This window comes from Phyllopteryx taeniolatus, chromosome 1 (assembly GCF_024500385.1).
Source record: "Phyllopteryx taeniolatus isolate TA_2022b chromosome 1, UOR_Ptae_1.2, whole genome shotgun sequence".
Classification (NCBI taxonomy): domain Eukaryota; kingdom Metazoa; phylum Chordata; class Actinopteri; order Syngnathiformes; family Syngnathidae; genus Phyllopteryx; species Phyllopteryx taeniolatus.
This window is the reverse complement of record NC_084502.1, coordinates 8639120-8664044: the sequence shown is the minus strand read 5'-3', so window position 1 is coordinate 8664044 and position 24925 is coordinate 8639120. Positions and strand designations below refer to the sequence as shown.

General features: G+C 45.8%; 1 long non-coding RNA gene across 1 annotated transcript in view; it reads left to right on the top strand.

Moving 5' to 3' along the window:
* LOC133475587 (uncharacterized) overlaps positions 1-24925 on the top strand; it is a 28444-nt gene extending 3519 nt beyond the window's left edge. The window contains exons 2-4 of the long non-coding RNA XR_009787881.1: positions 7508-7628; positions 18747-18777; positions 23355-24925. This is a non-coding gene — a long non-coding RNA (uncharacterized LOC133475587). The remainder of the gene's footprint in view (positions 1-7507; positions 7629-18746; positions 18778-23354) is intronic.

Genomic DNA, 24925 nt, shown 5'->3' with positions numbered 1-24925 from the left:
CTATAAAACTAAACAGACAACGAATGAATTCCACACTTTGTATATTTAAATACAACACACACTTCGTTTTAGCGTTGTTCCTTAAAATCGCCAACTTAATGCTATCACACAATGAAATACCCTATTGATGGGCTAACAAAAATTAGGATTAGAAGTCACGGGAGTTATATATCTTCAAAGAGCGACTAGTAGAAGACCCACTGGAACTCAGTAATGCATGGACGATTTTATTTCATATTACATATGTTTACTGAGGCAACATAGAGCAATATGAGAATTGTTACAGTATATTGTTTGTCTACATGCCTTTATTACTCGTTAGCTTTTGGTATTCGTTTGGTAAAATATGGCACATTTAATAAAGAAGGGCTGTAAAAAAAATTGGCTGACTCAGCTAAGTCGACCACAAAAATTGGTCAATGCAACAATTTCTGCCTCAAGACAATAACACATACTAATAAAAGCATATTTGCGCCGCCCAGAACCAATTTACGGCGCCTGGAACCATTTGGCCACTGTCCATGTTTACACGGCCATTTGTTGTAGACGGACACACCGTTGGGCCCGTGAAAAACATTGCCAGAAACAGAAGTGTAAGTGATTTTTAAGACACTATTAGATGTGTAATGTACATATAACGGGATGTATGAGGGAGCTGAATGGTAGTTAGAGGTTGTTCCTACCTAAAATGGTAATCGCTAGCACACTAATGCTAATCGCGAATGCTAACTGTTGAGCAAAGCTTGATTTTGTTGTCTCAAATTCTGTACAGTTTTAAACCAACATATTCAATTTAAGGATAGAAGTCCAGCCCTGATAAATGAGAATATAACATATGTTAGTTGTAAAAAAAAAAAAAAAAAGGATTTATATATAATATATAGGTGGCACGGTGAGCGACTGGTTAGCACATCTGCCTCACAGTTGTGAGGAACGGGGTTCAAATCCCGGCTCCCCCCCCCCCCCCCCCCGTGTGGAGTTTGCATGTTCTCTATTACTCGATGAAATATCTATAGGATAATCGATTCTAAAAAGATTCTTATTGCACCTTTTTTAAAAATTATTTTAATGTGTGTATCACTACACATACACCACATCGCCCCTATAAGCCAAGACGTGCACAGTAGGAACAGCGAGTGTTTATTTTTATTCCTAGTTTTTTTTTTTTTTAATTGCTATTATTTTAATACATTATTATATTACTTATTACTATTTTTTCTGGTTGTTCTTTTAAGTTATATTTAAAGTTGAGTTTTGGTAGTTTGAATAAATACTAAGTTTTGAAATCAAATAATATCCTTTGAAATATCAGAATCATCATGATTATGATTTATTTCATATTTGTATTTTTTTTCCATCATTGCCGACCCTTGAGTCTTGGTACTACAAAAGACTTCTGGTTTCAGACAGATTGCCTGTGGAGATACGGTAATGTGCGTGTGGCGTGCTGTGTTGGTCATCTCAAACACATAACACACCTAAAGAGCAGTAAGCACAAGCTTGATTACATTTAAGAAATCGTTTACGATGTTAAAATATCCGTGTGTGTGCCAGGCTTTAGCAATTGCATGCTATGTTTTGCAACTACTTTTTTTTAATATTTGTGCTCTAGTCTCACTATTGTGTGTGTGTGTGTGTGTGTGTGTGTGTATCTGTGTTGCGGATGACGGCATCTTCCTGAGGATGATCGCCACGCTCTTCCCCGCGTCCTGTTTTTGTCTGCGCCTCCGTCTGTGTGGAAGTTGTGTGGGCACCCTCTGGATTGCCTCACCGCTGAAGCATGCCGGACCCTGTTATCCGGCTATCCATCTGTCTTATTGATTTTCTCCCGCGTGCCCCCCGCACCACCACCACCTCACCCTGTAGAGTTTCATCTTTCCTCCACTTTTTTTGTTGGGCGAGAGAGAGAGAGAAGGGGGGAGATCAGAGAGGAAGGGGGCATGGGGGGTGCTTTGTTGGCGGCGTGGCTTCTGTAAAAAGGGTGGAAGAAGTTTGGGGAGGGGGTACTTAGCTTTAACTATGGATAGAGAGAGAAAAAGAGAGAGAGAGGACAAGAGTTGGAGCTTCTTTCTCTCTTTCTCTCTCTCTCTCTCTCTCTCTCTCCCCTCATTCTCAAGGGAGCATCCTCCCTCCCTCCTCTTCCTCCTCCATTCTGCTCTGAGGCGCCTCTGCAACACACGCTCCACTCACCACCGCCGCCATCCCCCCTTTTCCTCCGCCGCCTCCTCCTCTTCCTCCCACTCTGCCTCCCGCTCTGTCCGCCCGCCCGCCCGCCCGCCCGCCTGCCTGCCGTCTCTACTTCCCGGGGGGCCTGGGCAGTGCTGGCGGCGCAGTCGTGATTTGCAGGAGATTTGTCTAAGTGAGAAGCAATTAGTGCGCCTAAGCACTGCTAATGTATGCATGCGGGGGCCGCCCCCGCAACCCCCCGCCCCCCATCTCGTCTGTGCCAGGTCCGGGGCAGCTCTGCATCCCGCTCTCCCTTTAGCACTTTTTGTCTCAAGCCGTCACATTGTCCTTGTTTTCTCCTTCTCGTGACCTTGTGGCTCGGACTCTATTAGCATGCTCTTCATTTAATGTACCACTCATGCAGAAATGAAATGTGGCATGTTGTTAGCTTTCTACCACCAGTATGTCTACTTGCGCAGTTTAGCTGAGCTACACTGTAGCTTGATGAATGCGGTTACAGTCATCCCTCATCGCATGTTTTATGTTCTCGAAAACACCAGCAATAGACGAAATCCACAAAGTAGCCTCCAATTATTTATTGTATTATTTTCATGAATTTATAAACTCTTCTTTTTCAAATTCAAATGACAATGTAAATATTACTGTATGTGCCATTCAAGGCCATTGCATTTGTATTTCCGCTGAATCCACATCATTGCTGCATTAGCGTCTTTGCATTTTCTATTTATATTTTACAAGCCTCGGGACCTCAGTTATTATATTTCGTGCCATATCATGTGTAAATGTGTGTTGGTATGACAAATAAATTCCTTGACTCCTTCAATCCTTAAAAGTTTAATATATGCAATTGAATGTGCCTATATTGTATTTGTCCACTTGAGGTCCCCATCCACACACTCTACACAAACACATAACTTTAAAAGGCGCGTGCATTCTGCTTGGGTGACATGGACGATGAAGATGTGCTAAAGACAGGCGTTTTCCTGGCTAAACCATACAGCACAGTGATGGTCTTGGCGGTGTAGGCAGCACAAAACATCATGGGAAGTAGGACTGGCAGACCCTGCTGCTTCCCAGAATTCTTTGCAGTGCTCTTTAACTACAGGTTATACTTTGTAGAAAATCAAGTTAAACGTTGCTCTTTATTTGCATTTGTTCCTGCCCATATTGTTAAGAGTGAGTGCACTAGCTATACATCGGGCTAGGTTGGTATTTGTGAATGTATTTCATGAAGTTCTGACTGTGGCTTGCCTCTTAAACAGTCATGTTCACTGCATCACTAATCAACTTGGCGACTTACCAAATGTATGAGATGAAATTGGTCAGTAAGATTTCTTTTTCTGTAAACAAATCTTACTGTCCTTATGTGAGTCATTGCTGCCATGTTGTAGTCAAATAGCCAATAATGCTAAATGAGAAGATGCATCCCAAGAGGCTGTCCTTGAAATAAATAAATACCAGTACATAAAAATAGCAGCGTTACCCAAACGTTTAAGCGCATTTGACCGTTTTCATGTTAAGACATTTTTTACTCCATAGAGATAAATAGTTGTTGTCCACACATTATTGGACATAATAATCTGGCAGTGACGCTTCACTTTGTGCCACTGCCCTTGTCCCTCGCCATCATGCCATTGTCCCGCTGCCGCTGGTATGACTCTATTAATGCTAGCGGCGTTGGCGTCGGGTTTTGACTTGAGGCTGATTCGGGCTGGTTTATCTAGTCAGGCGTGTGCCGGTCACGTTTTTTTTCCCTTGCGTCATCACAACATCCTGTCTCGGACTGAATGTTTCAGTGATAAAAGTATTTCAGCCCGCAACCGAAAATGCACTTTTGGGCCATTTTCAGTGACTAAAAACTTTTTACTGAGCGGGCCAGCGTGTATGCGTACGTGGTGGCCCGAGACAGTGGTGTAGTGGCCCCGGCCACTGTTGGACCCTGTTATTTTAGACTTGGGACTCATCAATGCAGCTCTAGCTCCGCCCCTAGTCACCACGGTAACAAAATCCATATTCGCCATTGGCCCAGCTGTATATAGGACAGGATTGCTACCTCAAAACAGGCTAATTTCAGCAAGACAAGATAGGGGTGTTTTTTTTTTTTTTTGAAGACAACTAGTGGGAACTGTTTTAAATTGCAGTAAAAAAAAAAAGTCTCCTTTTTAAAGTTGAGTTTCAATTGGACTAACCCAATATTTCAATTTCCTAAATTTAGAACCATGTCACGTAGTGCATGATGATGACTTGTGGCCCTCATCTTCACATGGTTCCATTGAGTGATGGCCACTCGTTACATCATTTGACCGCACTAATCCATCCGCACACAGGAAGCTCAACACATGTTCCGAGCTCCTGTAGAGCATCGTGGAGCGTCTGAAGAAGTTGAAGGAGACCCTTTTGAAACATGCGCTGCAAGAAGAGGCTTTTTCCATGGGGGACCCTCTGTCTGGTGTGACCGCTCAAACATCAACTTTGGCCTCTTTCCACGCCTTGACTCTTTCTTACTCAGACAAAAACAAGATTAAGTCTGCTCGTCTTGATGCTGGGCTGACTGCCTTTCAAACGGGAGCCGGCGTGGGCCGTGGGTGGCTTTCGAACGAGGCGCTCGTTAATTAAAGATGGGCTAATTACCACTGCTTCTTAGCCGGGCTTTTACGGCGCTGATAAGAGGATAATCCTGCAGTGAAAGCCAGTGATCGAAGCGGTCCCTTCTAGACCGGGCCTCCTGCTCAGCTGGGCCGAAAGAAAACACACGCCAGCAATCCCCCCTCAAATTTCGCCGCGCTTCTTTAAAGCGGGGCGAATAGAATATTCAAGCAGGCTGCACTTCACTGGCGGAAGTCTCAAAAGACTAGAGCCATTGCTTGTCGGGCGTAGGGTTTGTGAGGTTTCTTTTAAGCTACGTCAATTTACTAAGTTTAATTTGGTTAAGAAAAATAAAGCTTGCTGGATCATTGTTTGGAAGAACTGACATGGAATATTTTAATATACCGCAGCATGGAAATCCTATGGTGGCTTTTCTGTGGGAAGGTTAGCAAGGAAGGGTCCACTATACATCCGCGACACAGTGGAAGCCCCTGAGCTCATTTACTGGAGACTTTCAGCAGTGCCGACGCACATACATATTACACGCGTCGGCTCACATGTAAATAATCACATTTACAGTCCATCTCGCAGTCACATTACTGAAAGGTTGCACGACCCGACTATCGTTCACGTGTCTCTAACCCATATTTTGTCACGGGGAGTTGGCCATTAGCGCTCGCTGGGCTTTTCCCATATGCTTGGACGGCACAGATCTATAATTCAGGGGTGGCAGATGTCTTCATACATTATTCATGAGTGCCGTTCCGTGCCACGCTAGCAAGCTAGCAGATCGCGGAACCATCGCCAGGTCTTTGCATATAGCAGGACTCCTCTATGTTGACATTTTGAGTGCCCCTTCCCTGCCAGTAGGTCACTTTTCATGTCATAGCTCAGTTGTCTCTGTAGCACGCAGACAGCAAGATCAGAGTAATAATGAAAAGCGCTTCATTTTATTTCAGATAAATGTGGAAATGAATGAAAGCAGTTTTTAATTATAGGTTCACCTCAGTTTTAATATCACAAGACCAATTTGAGTTGGAATGATATGGAAGCTTCAAACCTTTCGAACTCAGTCAATTATGAGAGCTCCAGCTGTAAGCCTCACAATTACAAACCGTTTTCCAATCAATAGGGGGCAGTGTACAACCTACAAGTTGGGATTTGCAGCTCTCTTCTAAGAAAGGCGGAAATGCCAACTTCACTGGCATGGGCAGAGGGCGAAAATCTCCATTTACCAGAAAATGTATGTTCCACTCTGTCACGCTCACAAGCTTTTGGTCGTGACTGAAAGAATGACATCACTGTGGCTTGAATGAGTTTCCTCTGGGTGGCACGTCTGGACTGCTGCTCCCTCATGCCGTCACAGGATGTAGAGCGCTGGGGATTGTGTGTCGTCCCAGTTTCCCCGACTCTGCTGGGCCAAGAGCTCCAAGGAGAGACATTTAGGGCTATGAGTATAGACGCAGGCCTCCGTCATGGCTGCCACTCCTTTGCTACATACAGTACATTGCCCAGGCTGGATTTACACTGCATGTCTTCGTGCTCAATTATGATTTAGTGCGTACACCTGATTTTCTATTAATACCTGAATTTACATGCATTTAGAAGTGATCCATAACTAATGTCACCGTCAAAAATTGGGAGACTACTTTGAAGAAATGGAAACAAGTCTCTCGCTCAGCGCTCCAAATACGAAGCAAAGTGTGCAGCAGTTCATTTGTCACTCCCAGTTAAAGTTTACTGTAACTGATGCATAAAAACAAAACATATTTGAGCATTATATGTTTTAACACCAAAATGATCAACCAAACCATCAAATTTCATCCAGCAAATGTCTGATAGCTTAATGCTAACATATAATGTGAAATGTCATAGACAAGCTCACGAAAACTAGCATAGATGTTATGATACTTATAAATCTTCAAATACCTGCTACACTTACGATATAGTGCGTACACCTGATTTTCTATTAATTTCTATTCTCTGTGCTCTGTGGTAACGACGACTATTACTGGAGGTTACTGTCGTTGGGAACCTTCTCTGGCCCTTCTTTCTGCTCTTATTAACTACCCTGCATCTCTTCCAGTTAACCTCTGTGCTGTCCGGCATGTTACGGCACAACGTGGCACTACACTGAAGGTGTGCAACTCTAAATTCAGACTTGCCTTGACAGTGTTCCCCATTGTTTGTGGCAGGGCTCGATCCGTATACCCTACACAAACATCTATGAGTTATTGACTCGCCGTATAAAATTGTTTAGAATTGCCCATAGATGCCACAAGATGGCGGCAAAGCATTACTTTTCTATTAGACAGGGATATGGCCTTAGCACAAAAACAGTGAATAGGTGAGTTTTTACAATGAATAACGGAGGATAGGCCCACTGCCCCCTCCAATCCACAAACATGTGTTTGAGAAAACTTACAGGACTAGTGTCACAAAAGATATTTCAAACCCAAACTACAAACTGAGTTTTCCCCTTCAATTTGGGCCACATGATCAAGCAGGAGGTCTACAAAGAGATCCTGCGGAGTTTGCTCCATTCAGTCAGAAAGAAGAGTTACGGAGGCAGGGCAACTCGCGGCAGCTTCACCATGACAACGCACCAGCTCACAATGACCTCAGAAGAACATTGAAGTGCTGTAGCAACCTCCCTCCTCACCTGACCTGGGTCCGTGTGATTTTTTTTTTCTTTTTTCTTTATTTGTTTGTCTTCTTCTTCTTCTTTCCCAAGCTCAAGGGGGACATCAAGGTGACCAGATCAGCACCAGGTTCTTTTTCGGCACAAGTCAGCCAGGTGCACCATCAGGGGACCACCAGTCAGTCAAATACATCCGGATTTGTTGCCTGGCTCGGTGAGCACTTGTTGTTTGCTATGTTGGAATAATGTTAAGTACAAGTTGATGTGTACCACTCCAGTCCTATAGGTGGCAGTAATGAGAATTTGAAAAAAATGGTTGAAAACTGGAGGAGAATAAAATAGAGATGTTTTTGATATGACAAACAAGAACATTTGCTATTAACCTATCAGTTTCTTTGGCTTTTTGCACTTTAACAGAAATTGCTAATATAAAAAAAATATAAAATAATAAACAATAATACAAAACATAACTTCCTTTCAAGAGCAACAACAATAGCGACAATTGCCCATCATGAAATGCATCATGATCTCTTGTTGGCGTCGCTTTTTGTTTGTCCGGGTTTAACAATTCATACATGTGGTGAAGGTTATGGCCGCATTGGAAACAACTCTTCATGCGTGGATTGTCTCAGTCGCGTTTCGAGCTCCTCATCACGCTTTATTTGAGGCAGGGCTCGCAGGCTGGAATATTCCTGCTGTGTGGTGGAGGAAGCGGTTGCGTGTGTGTGGTGAGGCGTCTGCACTGCAAAACACACCTACATACCCGGAGGAGACGGCAGCTTTGTGCGCCGGTACCCTCAAAGAGTGGGAGATAAAAAGCACACACACACACGCACGCACAAAAACACGCACACACCCAAGATCACAAGCTGCCGCCAGCGCAAAGCCTGTCCGGCGCTGAACTGGCAACCCGATACCTCCACTGGAGCCTTGTGGACGGGTCGAGTGGGTGTGGGGGACAGGCTTCCATAAAGTCTGTCCCGCCGGTTGGCAGTAACCTGAGCTCCCAGCAGACAGCCGCGGTGCCTCGCAGTCAAGAACTTTGTGCGTGTGTGTCTGAGCGCGCACACACCAGAGACGTGCTGTCACACGTTGGGATGAGCCATATGTGCGTGCAGTACACAGAGCAACATTAGGACCTCACCTTGACTTTTTGTCACCCAACTTACATCATTCCAAAATGTCTTCCTTTTTCACCCTCTCTCGCTGTCTCCAAATTTGAGGACACTAGCTTTCCTCTCCAAACTCCCACCCCCGTCTCCTCCCTCCCCACATTTTACCCTCAGCGAGCTTCGACGTGACCGCCATCCAAAACAGCTAAGACGTCAGCGAGCAGAAAAACTGCCGTCAGCTGCCATATTGCTCGCTGTATCTGCCAGGATGCTGGCCTTTATGGCAGTGGACGCGGTCTGTTTGCAGAGGGACTGGGGAGGAGAAGGGGGTGGGGGGCGCACGATGGGCCGAGGGTGACGGCGCTTGCCTCTGGGCTGGCAGGGGGACAGGAACCCCTCTTATACCACCACCCACCCCTTCTGCCTTTGCGGTGGGTGAGAAAGTGAACTGAGCCACAGCAGAGCCAAGATTCTTTGCTGAGATATTGACAGGTTGGAACCTGAGGGCTTCTGCAGGATAGGAACACACTGCCAGAGGCTTGGTTAGCGCACCGCCTGCCTGCCTCACAGGAAAGAAGGGGCTAGAGAGAGAGAGAGCGAGGAATGAAGGGGCGAGTTGGAGACGAGATGGAAAGAGTGGGTGAGCCAGGGGTCTCATGGGGAGTCTGACGTGTGTTGGATGGTTGCAAACTGATGACGTTGGGCAATACCTGCAGTACTTAATATCCACAGTATGAATGCGATCGACAAAAGTCATCGCATATACGTTCACAAATTCACCTATTTGTATGCTTTTGTTTCTTTCTGTAATACATTAATATGCCACTCGATGGCGCCAAAGCCCTGGCTAATAGGAACGTAGTAATTGGTGTCAAGGAAGTGCAGTGTTGCCTCGAGATACGGGTCAACCGATTTACGAGTTTTTCGAGATGCGAGCCGTCATTCGGCCAATTTCTTTGCTTTGATTTTGTGAGCTCAAACTTGAGATACGAGTGCTGTATGGTGGCAGTGAACTCAAATGAACTCACTTCACAATAGCAGCACTTTGGCAAATAGTGAACAATTCATCAAAAGAGTTTAAAGCCAAAGCCAGTTGACGTTCACGGTCAAACAAAACATATTACACCTTGTTTATTGAAACAAACCGTAGCTTAGCTGTTCAGTCCACTAGCTTAATGCTTTTATTCTGACATGAAATCAGACAAAATGTTTCCTGTTTTAGGTCAATTAGGATTACCAAAACTGTTGGCTAAATGCCAGAATAGTTAGAGAAGGATTTTCTTTTTTAGACAAATTTTCATTCTTGTTTTCGAGATTCCCCGTGACCCTTCAGAGACCCAACAGGTGCATGTTTCTGTAAAAATGTGGTGGAAACCGAGTTTTTAGGACTCTGTCAATCTCCCTCTTGAACACCGTTACTACTGTCCCTTAAATACACATTTATGGCATGTGCAGTATAGTGTCACAGTTTCAAGATTCCTACCATTATCGCCATTTTCCTGATCTAAAATCCATTGTAGTAGACACCTGTTAAATTTGACCCAGAACAGCCTCGGTGTACACAAACTTTGTAGCACCTACACAAGAGAATGACATTTTAAAATATTTTTATTTTTGTGTATTTTGCCTCACTTTTGTATAGAGCCATACAATGTTAGGGTGAAAGAATGACACAGGCTATTTTTATTGCTGTCCAATGTCAAAATGGGTCAAATTTGACTGGAACAGTATGTACAGGTTAAGGGTAATGTAAGATGAATTTGAAATAATATTGGGATCATGTAGTTTCGTGTGTTTTTACGGTTTCAAAAATTAATAGAGCAGGCAATTATAAATTTTTTTTAGGAGGGCATCATCAATTACTCTCGGTTTTTCCCGATTTGCGGCAGGGTTCAGTCCACAACCCCCAGCGATTAGCGGTTATGTGGTGGCTATTCCACCACCTTTGTGATGCTTTGCAATGAGGCGAAAATATAGGTCTTGTGGTTCAGGGTCATTTGCCATAGTAACGGCCGACCAGGTCAAAAGGCGAGTGGCTTAGCTAAGGAGGGTGCTGGCGGCTGTTTGTTGATTTTCCGATAGCGATGACCCTGACCTTCACGCAAATCAATACTTCCTCCTTAAACTTTCATTTGTCCTTGTTCAGACTCATGCCAGACCGATTGGAAAAATAAGATAAGAAATGGTAAGTAATGCGAGAAGTGATTTTGTTGTATATACAGTGCAGTAATATTCAGAGTGATTTAATGTTTGGACTTTTGTCCTTGGATCTTCAACTTTGTGCACGTCGACACATACTACAGGACACGTGTGCAGGAACACACGTCAAAATGTGGCGGGGAATGTAACACTTTTCACACACTCCGCGGCGGTAATTGTTCAGAAAATCGATGGATGGAATCTTTTAGCGATTCCATCCATCCATTTTCTGAACAATTATCTTGTAGTGTGGGCTGTGTTAGAAGTGATTATTATTTGTTTTTCCCCCCTCCCCAATTTGTTTGGAATGTTAAACCTGTTCAAAACGTGTATGGTCAATGCGGAGTTTGGCGGCCGAGCCACTGACTCAATGATTGTGACATATAATGGAACGATAGCCAATTGGAAAGCGAACTGTAGCTTACGCTGTGGCCGGTCACAAAGATAGGAGCAACTGTGTTTAGTGTTTTTATTAAATGTCTCCCAAATCATTCACCACAGTAAAATGACAGGAAAAGTTTTCAACTGCAATCTACAGTGCCGAGAGAAATTGTGTATATTATCACACCTGAATGTTTTGGATCATCAAGCCAATTTAAATATCTCACAAGAACAACCCAACTAAAAACCAAATGCAGTTTCTAAATGATGATTTTATTTATTCATTCATCTTCAGTTCCGCTTCTCCTCACTCGGGTCACGGGTCACGCGTGCTGAAGCCCATCCCAGCTATCTTCGGGCGAGAGGCGGCGTACACCCTGAACCGGTCGCCAGCCAATCGCAGGGCACATAGAAACAAACAACCATTCGCACTCGCATTCACACCTACGGGCAATTTAGAGTCTTCAATCAACCTACCACGCATGTTTTTGGGATGTGGGCGGAAACCGGAGTGCCCGGAGAAAACCCACGCAGGCACGGGGGGAGCAGGCAAACTCCACACAGGCGGGGCCGGGATTTCAACCCCGGTCCCCAGAACTGCGAGGCAGATGTGCTAACCATTCGTCCACTGCGTTTTAACCATCCGGCCACTGTGTTTTAGCCAAACTATACGTGATTTGAAATTTCTCCTTCATGTGGTTTGTTATTTGTTTGTGTGTGGGTCTCTAAGTCACGCAGTGGATCGTCTCCAGGGTTTGTCTGTGGTGGCGTAGGGAGGGCTGCGTCGTGGCCGGCCCTGCGTGAAGCAGCAGCACAGGAAACGCGTCAATGCGCTGCGAGCTAACTGAAAGCAGATGTCTGAAGTTAGCGGCCGGGGGATTCTCGCCGTGGAATTAGTGTCAACTGGGGAAGTTCGCTTCCTCCTAACCGTTTTGCTGCTGTTCTGAGCTCTTGTCGTTTGTCTTCGTCTTGTTTTCTTCTGATGCCGCTGGCGAAACACACAGCACCTACAAACGTACATACTTAAGAAACTACAAATTTGGTGGCCCTACAGCTTGTTGAGCGTGGAATTTGGCCAAGGTGAGACTCGAGCTCTCGACTGTCTTTTTTTCCCCCTCCCAAGATCGGGCTCCGACCCAAGCCGGCAATATTCAATACCGTCCCATATTTGAATCATCGCTACCACAACTCGACTCGCACAAAACAAGATCCACAACCTGAAATGCGCAAATACATCTGATTTAATGACACTGCTGTCCAGGAAAAATATGCCTAATGCTGCTATGAATATAATATCTATGAGATGTATATAGTATATGGTCTTCTCATCCAGTGCAAAACAATTGTGTCCATTGTCTTGTTCATGTCCACTGTATAGTTAATGGTCAAACATAGCAGTAGCAGGATTAAAATATGAATATTGTAGCATCCTGACAGAGGCACTGAAATGCTGCTTCTTTCCAGAAAGTACATTAAGAAACAACACCAACAGAAAACCTGCATTGTTTTCCCACATGTGTAGCCCCAAGCTAGTGCCTCTTGCATTCGCACTTGCACACACCGTTTACTTCCTGCTTCTCCGCCAATCGCCAACCGCCACCCACTCTCTCACCCAGCCGTGCGTACGGTATCTTTAGGGACATAAACACACATATTATGGACTGAACATTCAGTCAACCATAACTACTATGCCAAACAAAGCCAGTCCGTTACAATCTATTTTACCATTGATAGTCATCATGAATATCACTCATCCACCTACATTTTCATTCTAAAAATGTCTAAAAAAATGTTTTAAAAAATTGAATGAAACCCTGTCATCATAGGGATACGTTTCAGACTCGTTTTGGATGAAAATTGAGCCTTCCAAATGCTTTGAACACATTTCAACTTATTAAAACACAGTTTTTGAACACATTGTAAATATATTGGAACGCAAAAACATTACAAGCATGAAATGTACAGAAAATACTGTATGTCTGTGTGCTAGATATGTGCCTTTTTCGAGGCGGGGCCCGATAAGTTGGCGTGTGGCGTGGAAAAGTCTGCGTGTGAGTGAGGTCGTGAGCTGTGGCCACCAGCAGCCCGTACGTTAGCATTTGTGTTTCACTGTTGTCCCAATTTTGACCGGCTGACGAGTGCATCGGCGACTGTAGCTTGTCCTCCGAACAACTCGTGTGTCCACCATTATCCCGGAATAGATCGTGTGACCTTGGCAATTTGCTTGTATTCCAAAATGACCGTTCGCCACCATTGTATGACTCTCCCTATTAGACTTGCTGTGATATGCACTTATTATTTGGTGTGACCAGAATAAAAAAGCTTATCTCATGCAAATGAACTCTTATAGGCTCTCCCAGCCCCCAGCCGCCCCCCTTTCCTCTTTGAAAGCGTCCATAGTGGGAGATGGCCTGCTTTCTATGCCTGGAAGCGTCGCCTGCCCTCCTCCGCTTCACTGCCCTCTGACTTCCCCTCACATATACAGTATACACACACATGCAGATTTAGGCACATTCGCTCACACACAGGCCTATACTGATTCAGTCATGCACAGCAATCATACATGGCACATGCACACACATGACGCCCTGTGCACCGGCTGACGCTGTACGTGCGGGACTCCAGCTGAGCCTCGGGTCCTCCCGAGGCGGGCGAAGCCTCGCCTCCGTCTTATCCCTGGCTCCCCGTGCCACGGCAACAGCCCCACGCACCCCTCCTGCGGGGGAAAGGGATGCGTTATCTCAGCTTCCTACCAGAGAGATGCACTCGCAAACAATGACTTGCATGGCTGTGGACAACCGTAAATCCCGGTGATAGTGGCTGACTTATGTGTGGAGATGTAAGACACGCAGGGGCAGTGAAATAGAAGTGTTTCGGTGTTTGGTCGGTGCGATTTTTCTTCGCTGATTCGAGGTGAATTGACAAATCCAGAAGGTCCTGAATGACTATGTTTGAGAAAGGCTTTCAGCAGGCTGTTAGTCTTTTCATCACACGCACGCACGCACACACACACACTGCCCCCTCTGACCTGGGCCATTTCCTGCCCCTGGCTGATCTATTGGCTGACGCCTGCCCTGTGACTGCAGAGGAAATAGAGGAGGGGAAGGAAAGTGTGCGTATGCATGCTTGCGGCCTGTCCCCGTGAATCGATATCCGTCTCGTATCCATGAGCCGTGCCTGACCCCCGATTGACCTTGCGCAGCGGCACCGGTCGTCCCTGAAAACGTGAGCGGCAAATCAAGTTTTACCCCGGGATGAGATTACGGTTTAACATTGCATGTGGCCGTATGCGGACATTAGATTACACTTTGCTCTGATTGCAGACTTCATCTCTATTTATGTTCAATTAAAATAACCACAGAAAAAAACAGCAGACAAAAAGTGGCAGGTTTCATGCAAAAACAAATAAAGATGGCCTTGTTGTGCTCACTTGTGAGCTCTTGCGAGTCAGTTGTGTGACGCAAGCGCGCTGGATGAAGTCAGCCTTGCGTGTTGTTGGTGTGTGCTGATAGACGTTTCAGCTCGCAGGCTTAGCGGGGCTGCGGGTGCTTGCCGCCGCCGGCACTAATTGAACCCTGCCGCTGATGGGGGGAGGGAAGCGAGGTTGGCGGGAGGGGCGGCTGTCAATGAGGGAGGGGGGGGAGAAGGAAAAGAAAAAATAGCGTGGTGAGGGCGACGCATCCCTGAGGGGTTGAGTCCCTGCCTGCCTGCCTTTTCGCTCTGCCGCTTCCCCCCACGCCCAAGCTCCCCCATCCCTCCCTCCCTCTCTCCCTCCCGCCGCCCGTCTAAATAGCCGTGCCGGCGCTCCAGGGCTTCCTGCGCCTTATCTGCTGATAATTGGGCACTGGAGCTCCACAGCTCGCTTATGAAATATAGATTCCTGACGGAGGGGAAGGACGGCGTAGGGTGGTGGGGAGGGGAGGTGCGGTTGTGGTGGAGGGAGTGTGCAATCAGAGAAAAGCCCCCGGTCCTAACAGAGAGTGTGTGGTGCTACTAGCAAACAGCCTTGACAGCTGGGACAAAGGCCCCGCACTGTCCGAGAAATGAGGAGAAAAATCGTACAAAACATTAGGCTCAGGTTTAAGAAGGATCTAGACCCGCGAAAAGAGTGTGACTGTGTTGCATAACCCCCGTGCACACGTTCGCCACGTCACACTCTTAAACGACACGCTCCACAAATATGGTGGACATGATTCACTGAGTACGCTCATTTTGTCACCAAAATGTTTTAATGATGGAGTTAGGCTTCAGGGATCATATTCATACTTGTTGTGTAACCTTTTTAGAGAAACCTCAAATATGTTTCTGTATTTCACTAATTAGAGTACAGTGGCACCTTGACTTACGAGCAGTGTTGCTCGTGCGTGAAGGAACTAATTACATGTAATGAGATTCCATAATTTAATTACAAAATGTACGTAATTGGAATCCGTTACAATTGTAGTTAGATTTTTGAAAAATAGCTTCCAAAGGTCAGATTTGTTTTCATATCATTTCCTTCTAAAGCAGACTCTTTCTGGTCATGTGCTATTTTGTCATAGTCTCAAACATGACATTCATTCATTCATTCATTCATTTTCCTCCGCTTATCCGAGGTCGGGTCGCAGGGGCAGCAGTCTCAACAGGGAAGCCCAGACTTCCCTCTCCCCAGCCACTTCCTCCAGCTCTTTCGAGGGGATCCTGAGGCCAGCCGAGAGACGTAGTCTCTCCAGCGTGTCCGGGGTTGTCCCCGGGGTCTCCTCCCGGTGGAACGTGCCCGGAACACCTCACCAGGGAGGTGTCCGGGAGGCATCCTAATCAGATGCCCGAGCCACCTCATCTGGCTCCTCTCGGATGACCGCGCTTCTCACCCTATCTATAAGGGAGAGCCCGGACAGCCTGTGGAGGAAACTCATTTCGGTCGCTTGTATCTTGTTCTTTCGGTCACGACCCACAGCTCGTGACCATAGGTGAGGGAAGGAACGTAGATCGACCGGTAAATCGAGAGCTTTGCCTTTCGGGTTAGCTCCTTCTTTACAGACACTGCACGATCCGCCTTTCGATCTCCCGTTCCATTCTTCCCAAGACCCTAAGATATTTGAACTCCTCCACTTGGGGCAGGATCTCATCCCCGACCTGGAGAGGGCACGCCACCCTTTTCCGACTGAGGACCATGGTCTCAGATTTGGAGGTGCTGATTCTCATCCCAGCCGCTTCACACTCTGCTGCGAACCGCTCCAGTGAGATTTGGAGATCACGGCCTCATGAAGCCAACAGAACCACATCATCTGCCAAAAGCAAAGATGCAATACTGAGACCTCCAAACTGCAGACCCTCTACGCCTCGGCTGCGCCTAGAAATTCTGTCCATAAAGGTTATGAACAGAATCGGTGACAAAGGGCAGCCTTGGCGGAGTCCAACCCTCACCAGAAACGAGTCCGACTTACTGCCAGCAATGCGGCCCAAATTCTGACACTGGTCGTACAGGGACCGAACAGTCCATATCGGGGGGTTTGGCACCCCATACTCCCGAAGCACCCCCCACAGAACTCCCCTAGGGACATGGTCGAACGCCTTCTCCAACTCCACAAAACACATGTAGACTGGTTGGCCGAACTCCCATGCACCCTCGAGGACCCTGCCGAGGGTGTAGGGCTGGTCCACTGTTCCACTGCCAGGACGAAAACTACACTGCTCGTCCTGAATCTGAAGTTCGACTTCCCGATGGACCCTCCTCGCCAGCACCCCTGAATAGACCTTACCAGGAAGGCTGAGGAGTGTGATCCCCCTGTAGTTGGAACGTACACTCGAGTCCCCCTTCTTAAAAAGGGGGACCACCACCCCAGTCTGCCAATGCAGAGGTACTGTCCCCGATGTCCACGCGATGTTGCAGAGGCGTGTCAACCAGGGCAGCCCCACAACATCCAGAGCCTTTAGGAACTCCGGGCAATTCTCATCTTCCCCTGGGGCCTTGCCACCAAGGAGCTTTTTAACCACCTCGGTGACCTCAAACCCAGAGATAGGAGATCCCGCCTCAGAGACCCCAGACTCTGCTTCCTCATGGGAAGACGTGTCGGTGGAATTGAGGAGGTCTTCGAAGTATTTTCCCCACCGAAGCACAACGACCCGAATCGAGGTCAGCAGTGCCCAGTGTATATTCACTGTCTAAAGCAATGCGAGTTATAGTTCGCACTCACTGTAGTGATAGAACTATGTAGTATAGTGAGTTCTGATGTGGGCGATGTTCAAATCTCACTGTGTATTAATAGCAGCGGATGTTAACGCTATATTGCCAAAAGTATTCGCTCACATATGATCTGAAGTGATGTCGTCTTCTTAATCAATAGGGTTTAATATGACGTTGGTCCACCCTTTACCACTATAACAGCTTTAATTCTGCTGAAAAGGCTTTCCACAAGGTTTAGGAAGAATTTTTCAGCACTCTTCCAGAAGAGTGCTCTTCCGGAAGCTTATTTGTGAGGTCACAGAGTGATGTTGGACGAGAAGGTGTTCTATCCTGTTGATGTCAGGACTCTATTAAGACCAGTCAAGCTCATCTCCACCAAACTCTCCCATCCATGTCTTTATGGACCTTGCTTTGTGCACTTGTGCACAGACAAGTTAGATATGGAAGAACTGTTCCTGCAAATTTGGGAGCGTGGAATTGTCCAAAATGTTGGCTCCTTAGTTCCAGTGAAAGGTACTCTGAAGGATTCAGCATACCAAGAGCTTTTCAACAATGCCCGACTTTGTGGGAACAGTTTGGGGATGGCCCCTTCCTTTTCAAACATGACTTTGCACCAATGCACAAAAGTCCATAAATACATGGATGAGATTTTGGTGTCAATGAAATTGACTGCCCTGCACAGACTCCTGACCTCGATGTGATAAAACACCTTTTGGATGAATTCGAGAGCAGACTGAGAGCCAGGCCTTTTCGTCCAATATCACTGTGATCTCACAAATATGCTCCTGGAAGAGTACACACTGCTAAACATTGGGGAAAGCCTGAGTTAAGGCAGGTGAGAGAATACTTTTGGCAATATAGTGTATTTTGCTGCTGTCCGCAGTCTCGTGGGGGCAATTGATTAGATCTCAACATGGGACTGAATCCCTCAGAGAGACACGTCGCGAAACATTCTACCAGGTCCTCAACACAATACGTATCCCTCTTTTCCGAGGCTGCTGCGCATGAAGCCTCTTTCGGAGAATTATGCAGAACTATGAAGAACTTGTTTCCTCAAAGAGAGAATATTTTATAAAGTTTGTCTTTACAAGTGTAAGTGTGTTTTGTTGAGTTAAAATATTAAAAGTTTTAGGAGGGGTACAACCCCCCAAAAATTTTTTTTCCTCTTGGCAGGAGTAACTACTTTCATATTTGAAACCAAGGAATCTTCAGAATTCACTGAACTTAAATCTTCCAGAAATTCGGTCAGATACATAGTGGTGATCTTTTCCATGTGCATTTCAAATGATCTTTTTTTTGTCATAACTAGAGCCTGCATGGCTTTAGTTTTAAACGATCATTCATCCAAGATATGCTTATAGCAGTGAAAATCTCACATTAATTCGTACCACAGATTTACCAATGCTACTTTGTGAAACATGGAAAGACGTATGAAATTGAAAAATATGAAATATTTATTATTCTTTGTGTTCAGGTCCATCTTCTCCGGCCACCCGTCACTTCAGGTAAACACACACACTCTCTCTCCCACACACACACACGTACGCAGGCAAGTCTGCGCATGTGCCATTGAGCTGCTGAGCCGTTGGGTTAATGAATAGGCAGCTAGTTGCTTTGCCTGTGAGGGATGGACTGGGAGTTAATGTGTGACTCTACGATTGCACCGGCTTACTGACAGGCTGGACCACAACAAGCGCAGGAAGTTTGCGAGTGTTCGTAGTAGTAGTGTTGCTCAAAAGTGCCCTTTCAAGAGAAATGAGTAATCAAAACACACGAAGTATTGTTGAAATCATTTGATGTGGACCATAATTGTTTTGTAAAGGAAGATATTGAAAATTCACTCAATCAGCGTCAAAGTGTCCCTCTTTAGCAAATAAATAAATACGGTACTTTTATTTGATGGCCTCAACCTCTACGCCGGGTTCTACGTTGACCTTGAATACGACATGCCAAACTTGACGCTTCATGTCCCTCGGACAAGTTGCAATTCTCTACGCCTTGCACCAAACTAATTAATTTCAATTACAATTAGCATGGAGGCCCAACGGCTGATTTATTGCCTTGCTTTCATCCCGCATGTCCCCTTTGCATTAATCACCCTCACGCTGGCCCGTTTGATCTTCATCCCTTCATCTTCCTGCCAAGTACCTTCCTGGACCCCTCCCCCCCCCCCCCCCCCCCCCCCCCCGCCGCCCCTCTAAACTCGTCTCCTCCCTCCGTCTGACCGCAGGGAACAGCGAAGTGTCCTCAACTCGCACCAGAAAAAGGCGGCGCTCAATGTTGCACCGCTGGACTAAAGACATGTCCCCACCATACAGCCTATTTATATACATTGAAGAAATCATTTCTGTGGAATGGTAACTTTAGGAATGGTTTATCTGTTTGTTACATGCAGGGTACACTTTTGGAGATGTGTCAATCAAATCGCATGATTCCATTATACCTCGTAGTTGGACCAATCAAATCAGTCAAGCTATGATAAAACACAAACAATAACATTATACAAACTCAACATATTCAAAAAGGAGTATGAAGAATCACTTTTGGAGGGGAGTGAATCTGACCACTATTTAGAGAAATACTGTACATTATATTATAGTATACGGACAAAAGTATTGCAACACTTTGTCCATTCATCCAGAAGAAGATTTGTGGCCTAGTTTACAATGTAGTCATCCTATCAAGGTGTTTGATGGGGCTCGCTTGTTCTCCCACACCAAAGCCATGCAAGCATGTCTGTATGCACCTTGCTTTGTGCACTGGGAACAGAAAAGAGATTTCCCCAAACTGTTTCCACAAAGGTCGGAAACATATCATGGTCCAAAATGTTGTGGTAAGATGAAAAATTCACATTCATTCCAAAATAAGGCTGGCTATTTTGTAGGGGTATAATGATCCATTCACTCCATCGATATATGGATTTATATGATATTATATTATTCAGCTACATCGATCTGTCTTCAGCCAGTCGGTCCTCCGGGCGACATATATTGTGCTAAAATTATTTTAAAAGGTAATCAATTGATTGCGTCGATAAATAACGCATTGAAGTTAAGCACGGCAGACTTTATATGGGGTTGCGTGTGTGTGTCTTTTTATCACTTTTAAAGATAAAGACGTTAAATGTTACTTGATTAAGTTGGTCAGTCTGCGATGTCACTGCCACACGTGCAACAAAGCATAAAACGAATCGTGATACGAATTGAATCGTTGTTAAAACGACTCGTTACACTCCTAATATTTTGGGATAAGGAGAGAAGAAAGGGCAGAAATAGATCAGTCTTTCTTGCTTCATAAAGACAAATAAGCATGCAATCTCTTCTTTTTGCTTTTTGGCTATCACCATCTTTCCAGATTGCAACTCTGAGCTCTTATAACCAAATATTGTCGCTCACGAGCACAGGAACATAGAAAAAAAGTCCACGTCCACCCACCCACACAAACAAACACACTGGGAGGGGGCGCTGTACTGGGTTTGCTCCAGGAAGTGTGGCTCCTCCAAAGCTCTGGTCAGATGAAAGGCGAAGAGAACCGTATCGATCGAGGGAGGCGGTGTGTGTGCGTGTGTGTGCGCGTGTGTGTGGTGGGGATGTCGGGAGGTGTGGGCGTTGTGGTGGTGGGAGGTGGAGCCTGCGGTGTGTCTGCGTGATGCAGGGCCGCCAGCCAGGCGAGGAGCAAAAGGCCAGAAGGGTTCTTCGGGGCAGGGCCGGGGGGGAGCGGAGCGGAGGGGGGCGGGGTGTCGGTCGGTCGCTGCGGAGGGTTGTCGCTGCGGCCCCGTGGCTCCAACCGCAACCCCCCCCCGGCCCCTCAATGGGGAATGTACAGCACGCACGCACGCATGCACACGCCATAGCGGCACCAATCTGTTGTTGATGAGAGCTGTCAGAAAATGAAACAACATGGCTGAGCCTGTCTTGTGGCGATGCTTTTAGGGCTTTGTTTCTATTTGAATCCAAATTTATTTTATCCATCGCTGAACCCAAGAAGTTGAAAAACATTGAAATAACAAAATCCATAATCGTTGACTAAGTGTTTGGATTTTGTCCCAATTTGTGGACTGCATCTTTTGGAGGCTGCATTTGAAAGCCGATGATGTCATAACGCGCAACGCGGGAAGGCTGTCCCTAATCGAAGGCTCCTTCAAACGCATCCCACAAACACATTTTCCCCCATTTTTGTTTATTCAGGTTTTTCATACCATACTTAAGTGTACAGTCCCTGCATTGGGACAAGGAGCTACACTGAAAAAGATTTAACTATGGATAACATAAAACAATGCAAACTGTATTTTGCTTAGATTAAATAAAAAGCGATTCATTTTGTGTAACCTGCAAGTTTTTATATCATGTTGGAACAAACATTACCAGCGTTCACGTTAGCTGTTGCTAACCTAGCTTAGTTTTAGTTCAGAAGCGCACGTCTGCGAGTTTCCGTGCTCACACACATTCAAACGATCATACAAGCGTCACACGAGGCACGCTCATTTACCGTCGTTATTTGAGAACAATTCCAAGTACGTACGTTTTGAGCGGCAGCTCCTCCCATCCCCAGTAGCCTACTCGCTACCTGACGTGCGCAATTGCGCGTCGGATTCGAGGGTCGAATATTACGTCCGGTCAAGGACAGATGCATGTTTAAACTTTGAACTTTAACGTTAACGTAACCAAAATGCAAAGTTTCTTCCCAATGTCAACGTCGTTCCTTCCGTCCACGTCCGCAAATCACATTCAGTTCAAGAAAAATCCTTTGGTCAATATGAAACAGTTCAGTTCGCTGTCCTGTTGTAAATTTGAATTACAATGTAAAATACATTTCACCATAACTATAAATGCTAATGTTTACTTGAAACAAGCAAACTAATGCTTTTCAGAATTTTAATAAGAATAAAAAAAGACAAATGACAGCTTTGTTGTACTTTTTCAGTGTAGACTTTGAGAGCAAGTCAAATCACAACAACAGAAGCGCATTCATCCACCTTTTACACAGAACCCAGCAAAGTGGGATATTGCCATGACAGGCAATTATGCAGTCACATAATTGATGCGTGATGGTGTCAGTGCCAATGCCTGGTGTGACGTGTGAATGAACTGCTTGGACAGTTGTTGGACTGTCGCAATTGCTTTCAACACAACAGGTCGGGAGAAGTCGTTATTGACTGTCCAACAGTCCTTACGGCGTCCGTTTACACACAGGTGTCGTTCCATCTCAACTCCGAATATTGACTTTATCCCTCCATTCTGTGTCAGTCCTGTTCATACAAAAAGGTGGACATTTCTGACTTTTATAGGCAATGCAAACGGGGATAAAGTTTCATTGCATTTTTTAAAATATGTTTGTTTATTTTATGGGACAATGTGCACATACATTGATGAATATCAAAATACATGAAGAAATGCCTGCACCAGATTGATCAGAAAGCGCATTTCCATCTGTAGTTCAGCACATGAAATAAAACAAATGCAAACATAAAACCCCCCAAATTTGGGATATCGGTGCATGTTGGTCAGTAACAAGCAAGTCTTACTACCATGGATGTGCCGTAATTGTGGGGTGGGGGTGGGGGGGGGGGGGGCCTGTTTCTGAATGGCTTGAGCAAGAAGATGCAAAAGCTAAACAGTTAACCGTTTGACCATTCCTCCGTCAATTGACACATAAACGAGTTCCTACTTCGCCCGGTGACAGACACAAGCTTCAACTCGATCTGTCAGTTGGCTGCAGCCTATACAAACCCGCCCTTCAGTGCCTTATCTGATTGATTTGAGCTAGCACAGAACCATATGTGGCCGGGGGTGGAGGGGGGGCTCGGTGCGCCCCACCCTTCGCGCTCTTCGCCCCGGGGGAGAGATCGTCCAGGGCGGCTGGCTAATTGAAATGTGTTGGCGACTCATCGACGTCTCGCCTGCCGTTCCGGGCTATTGCCAGCCTGAGTGCTGATTGCTGGTTTCACATCACACGGAGGGAAAAAAAAATAAAATAAAAATCAATAGTAGTCGGGAGAGCTCGGGTTTCTTCTTCGCAAGGAAACGTTAATGCCCTGCAGCGGTGGGTTTGATATTTATCATTTGTCATTTTGTCTATGCAGATCATTCTGGACTGGGCATCGTATCTAAATTGCTTTGCGTGCTGGAGGACAGCGCTTGGGCCAGGTTTCCTGGAGCGACCAGACCAAGCTATTATTTGACTTTTCAAGCTTTTGGCAAAACTTTCTGGTCTTTCCACTGAGAGAGAACCTCTTGACCTCCGCAAATCACCAAAGTGGTCTTGTTCTGGAAAGGTGGCCCGTGATTCTACAGGGACTTCATCCAAATGAATCAGCGCAAACCAACCATTTTAACTTTAGCTTGCCGGTTGCTATGGTAGCAACGCAATGCTAATTAACGTAGAATGATTACTGGCGAGGTCGAACTGTTGACAAAAGTGACGATGATTCATAGAGGATGAGAGATGGTGGCCACTTTGATTTCATTCAGTGATTATTGCCCAAAAACATCATCAACATTTGCATAAGATAATTTTATGGAAAGATTTGGCATGGGTATATCTTTAGGGGCAAAAATAAAAGCCACGCGTTGGTAGAGGTAAGACTTTCCTTCCTGTTTTCGATCTTTAGGACCTCACACCAATGTTTACCTCTATTTTATTTTGGTCCAGGAGCTTAATTTGCCATTAAAATTGTGTCATGTTTGAAATCACCACCCCGGATCTCTTGAAGTAGCCGACTATGTGGGCTGCGGCTGTTGCCGCTGCTACCCTTCAAACATGGAGTGAACCCTTTGAAAAATGGATTGTAGAAGAGATAAGGAATAATTTATGTTTCTATCACTGCCTCGCACAAATATGGTGGGGAATGCAGTGCCAATAACTCCCACAAACTCAGAGAGGCACGCTATCTTTTACAGCACAAATTATTAACAGCGCAGGGGAGGAGGCGGGCTGCATTTCTGGGGGGCGGGGGGAGCTCCAGAGATCTGACTGGACCGCTTTATTATGAACTATAATGCGGCGGTATCGCTGTTTAAAAGTAAACATCCAATAAAGTATCATGTAAGATGCAGCAACATCACAAATAATGTGAAGCGTGTGTTTGTGTGTGTGTGCTTGGGTGTTCCATGTGCTATGTGTGTGTGTGTGTGTGTATGATTGGCGAATAAAAGAGGGGAGTGAAAAGGGGGGTGTCGAGGGAGGATACCCGGGGTCGGGTGTCCGCTCGCCTCTGTCGACCGGCGTTGACAGCTACAGACTGCCGATCTAAAATGAGAATCCTCATGGGCCGCCTGCCTGCCCATCCAGCAAGAAAATAAATCCCATGTGGAAAAGGACGCAGTGCGGGATCACAGACAGCCGCCTGACCCCTCAGATCCGTCGGGGGAGGCGCAGGGCGCCGGCACGACACCGTGACCCCCGCACCCCGCCGTCGCCGCCGCCTCCTCTTACAGCCCCCTCACTGATCTTGTGTTTCCTTGGTTCGCCGACGCTCAAATTCACAACTTTGTTGATCCAACACCACGTAGCCGTTTTGTCGAAAATCCGAGTATGTCGTTTACGTGACTACAACCAAGCACAATTGGGAAAGTATTCTGTTGAATTTCTGAAATGTTTCGTGTAGAAATAAATATGTTGTCAAAACCATGATTCTAAACACTGTAATATGCA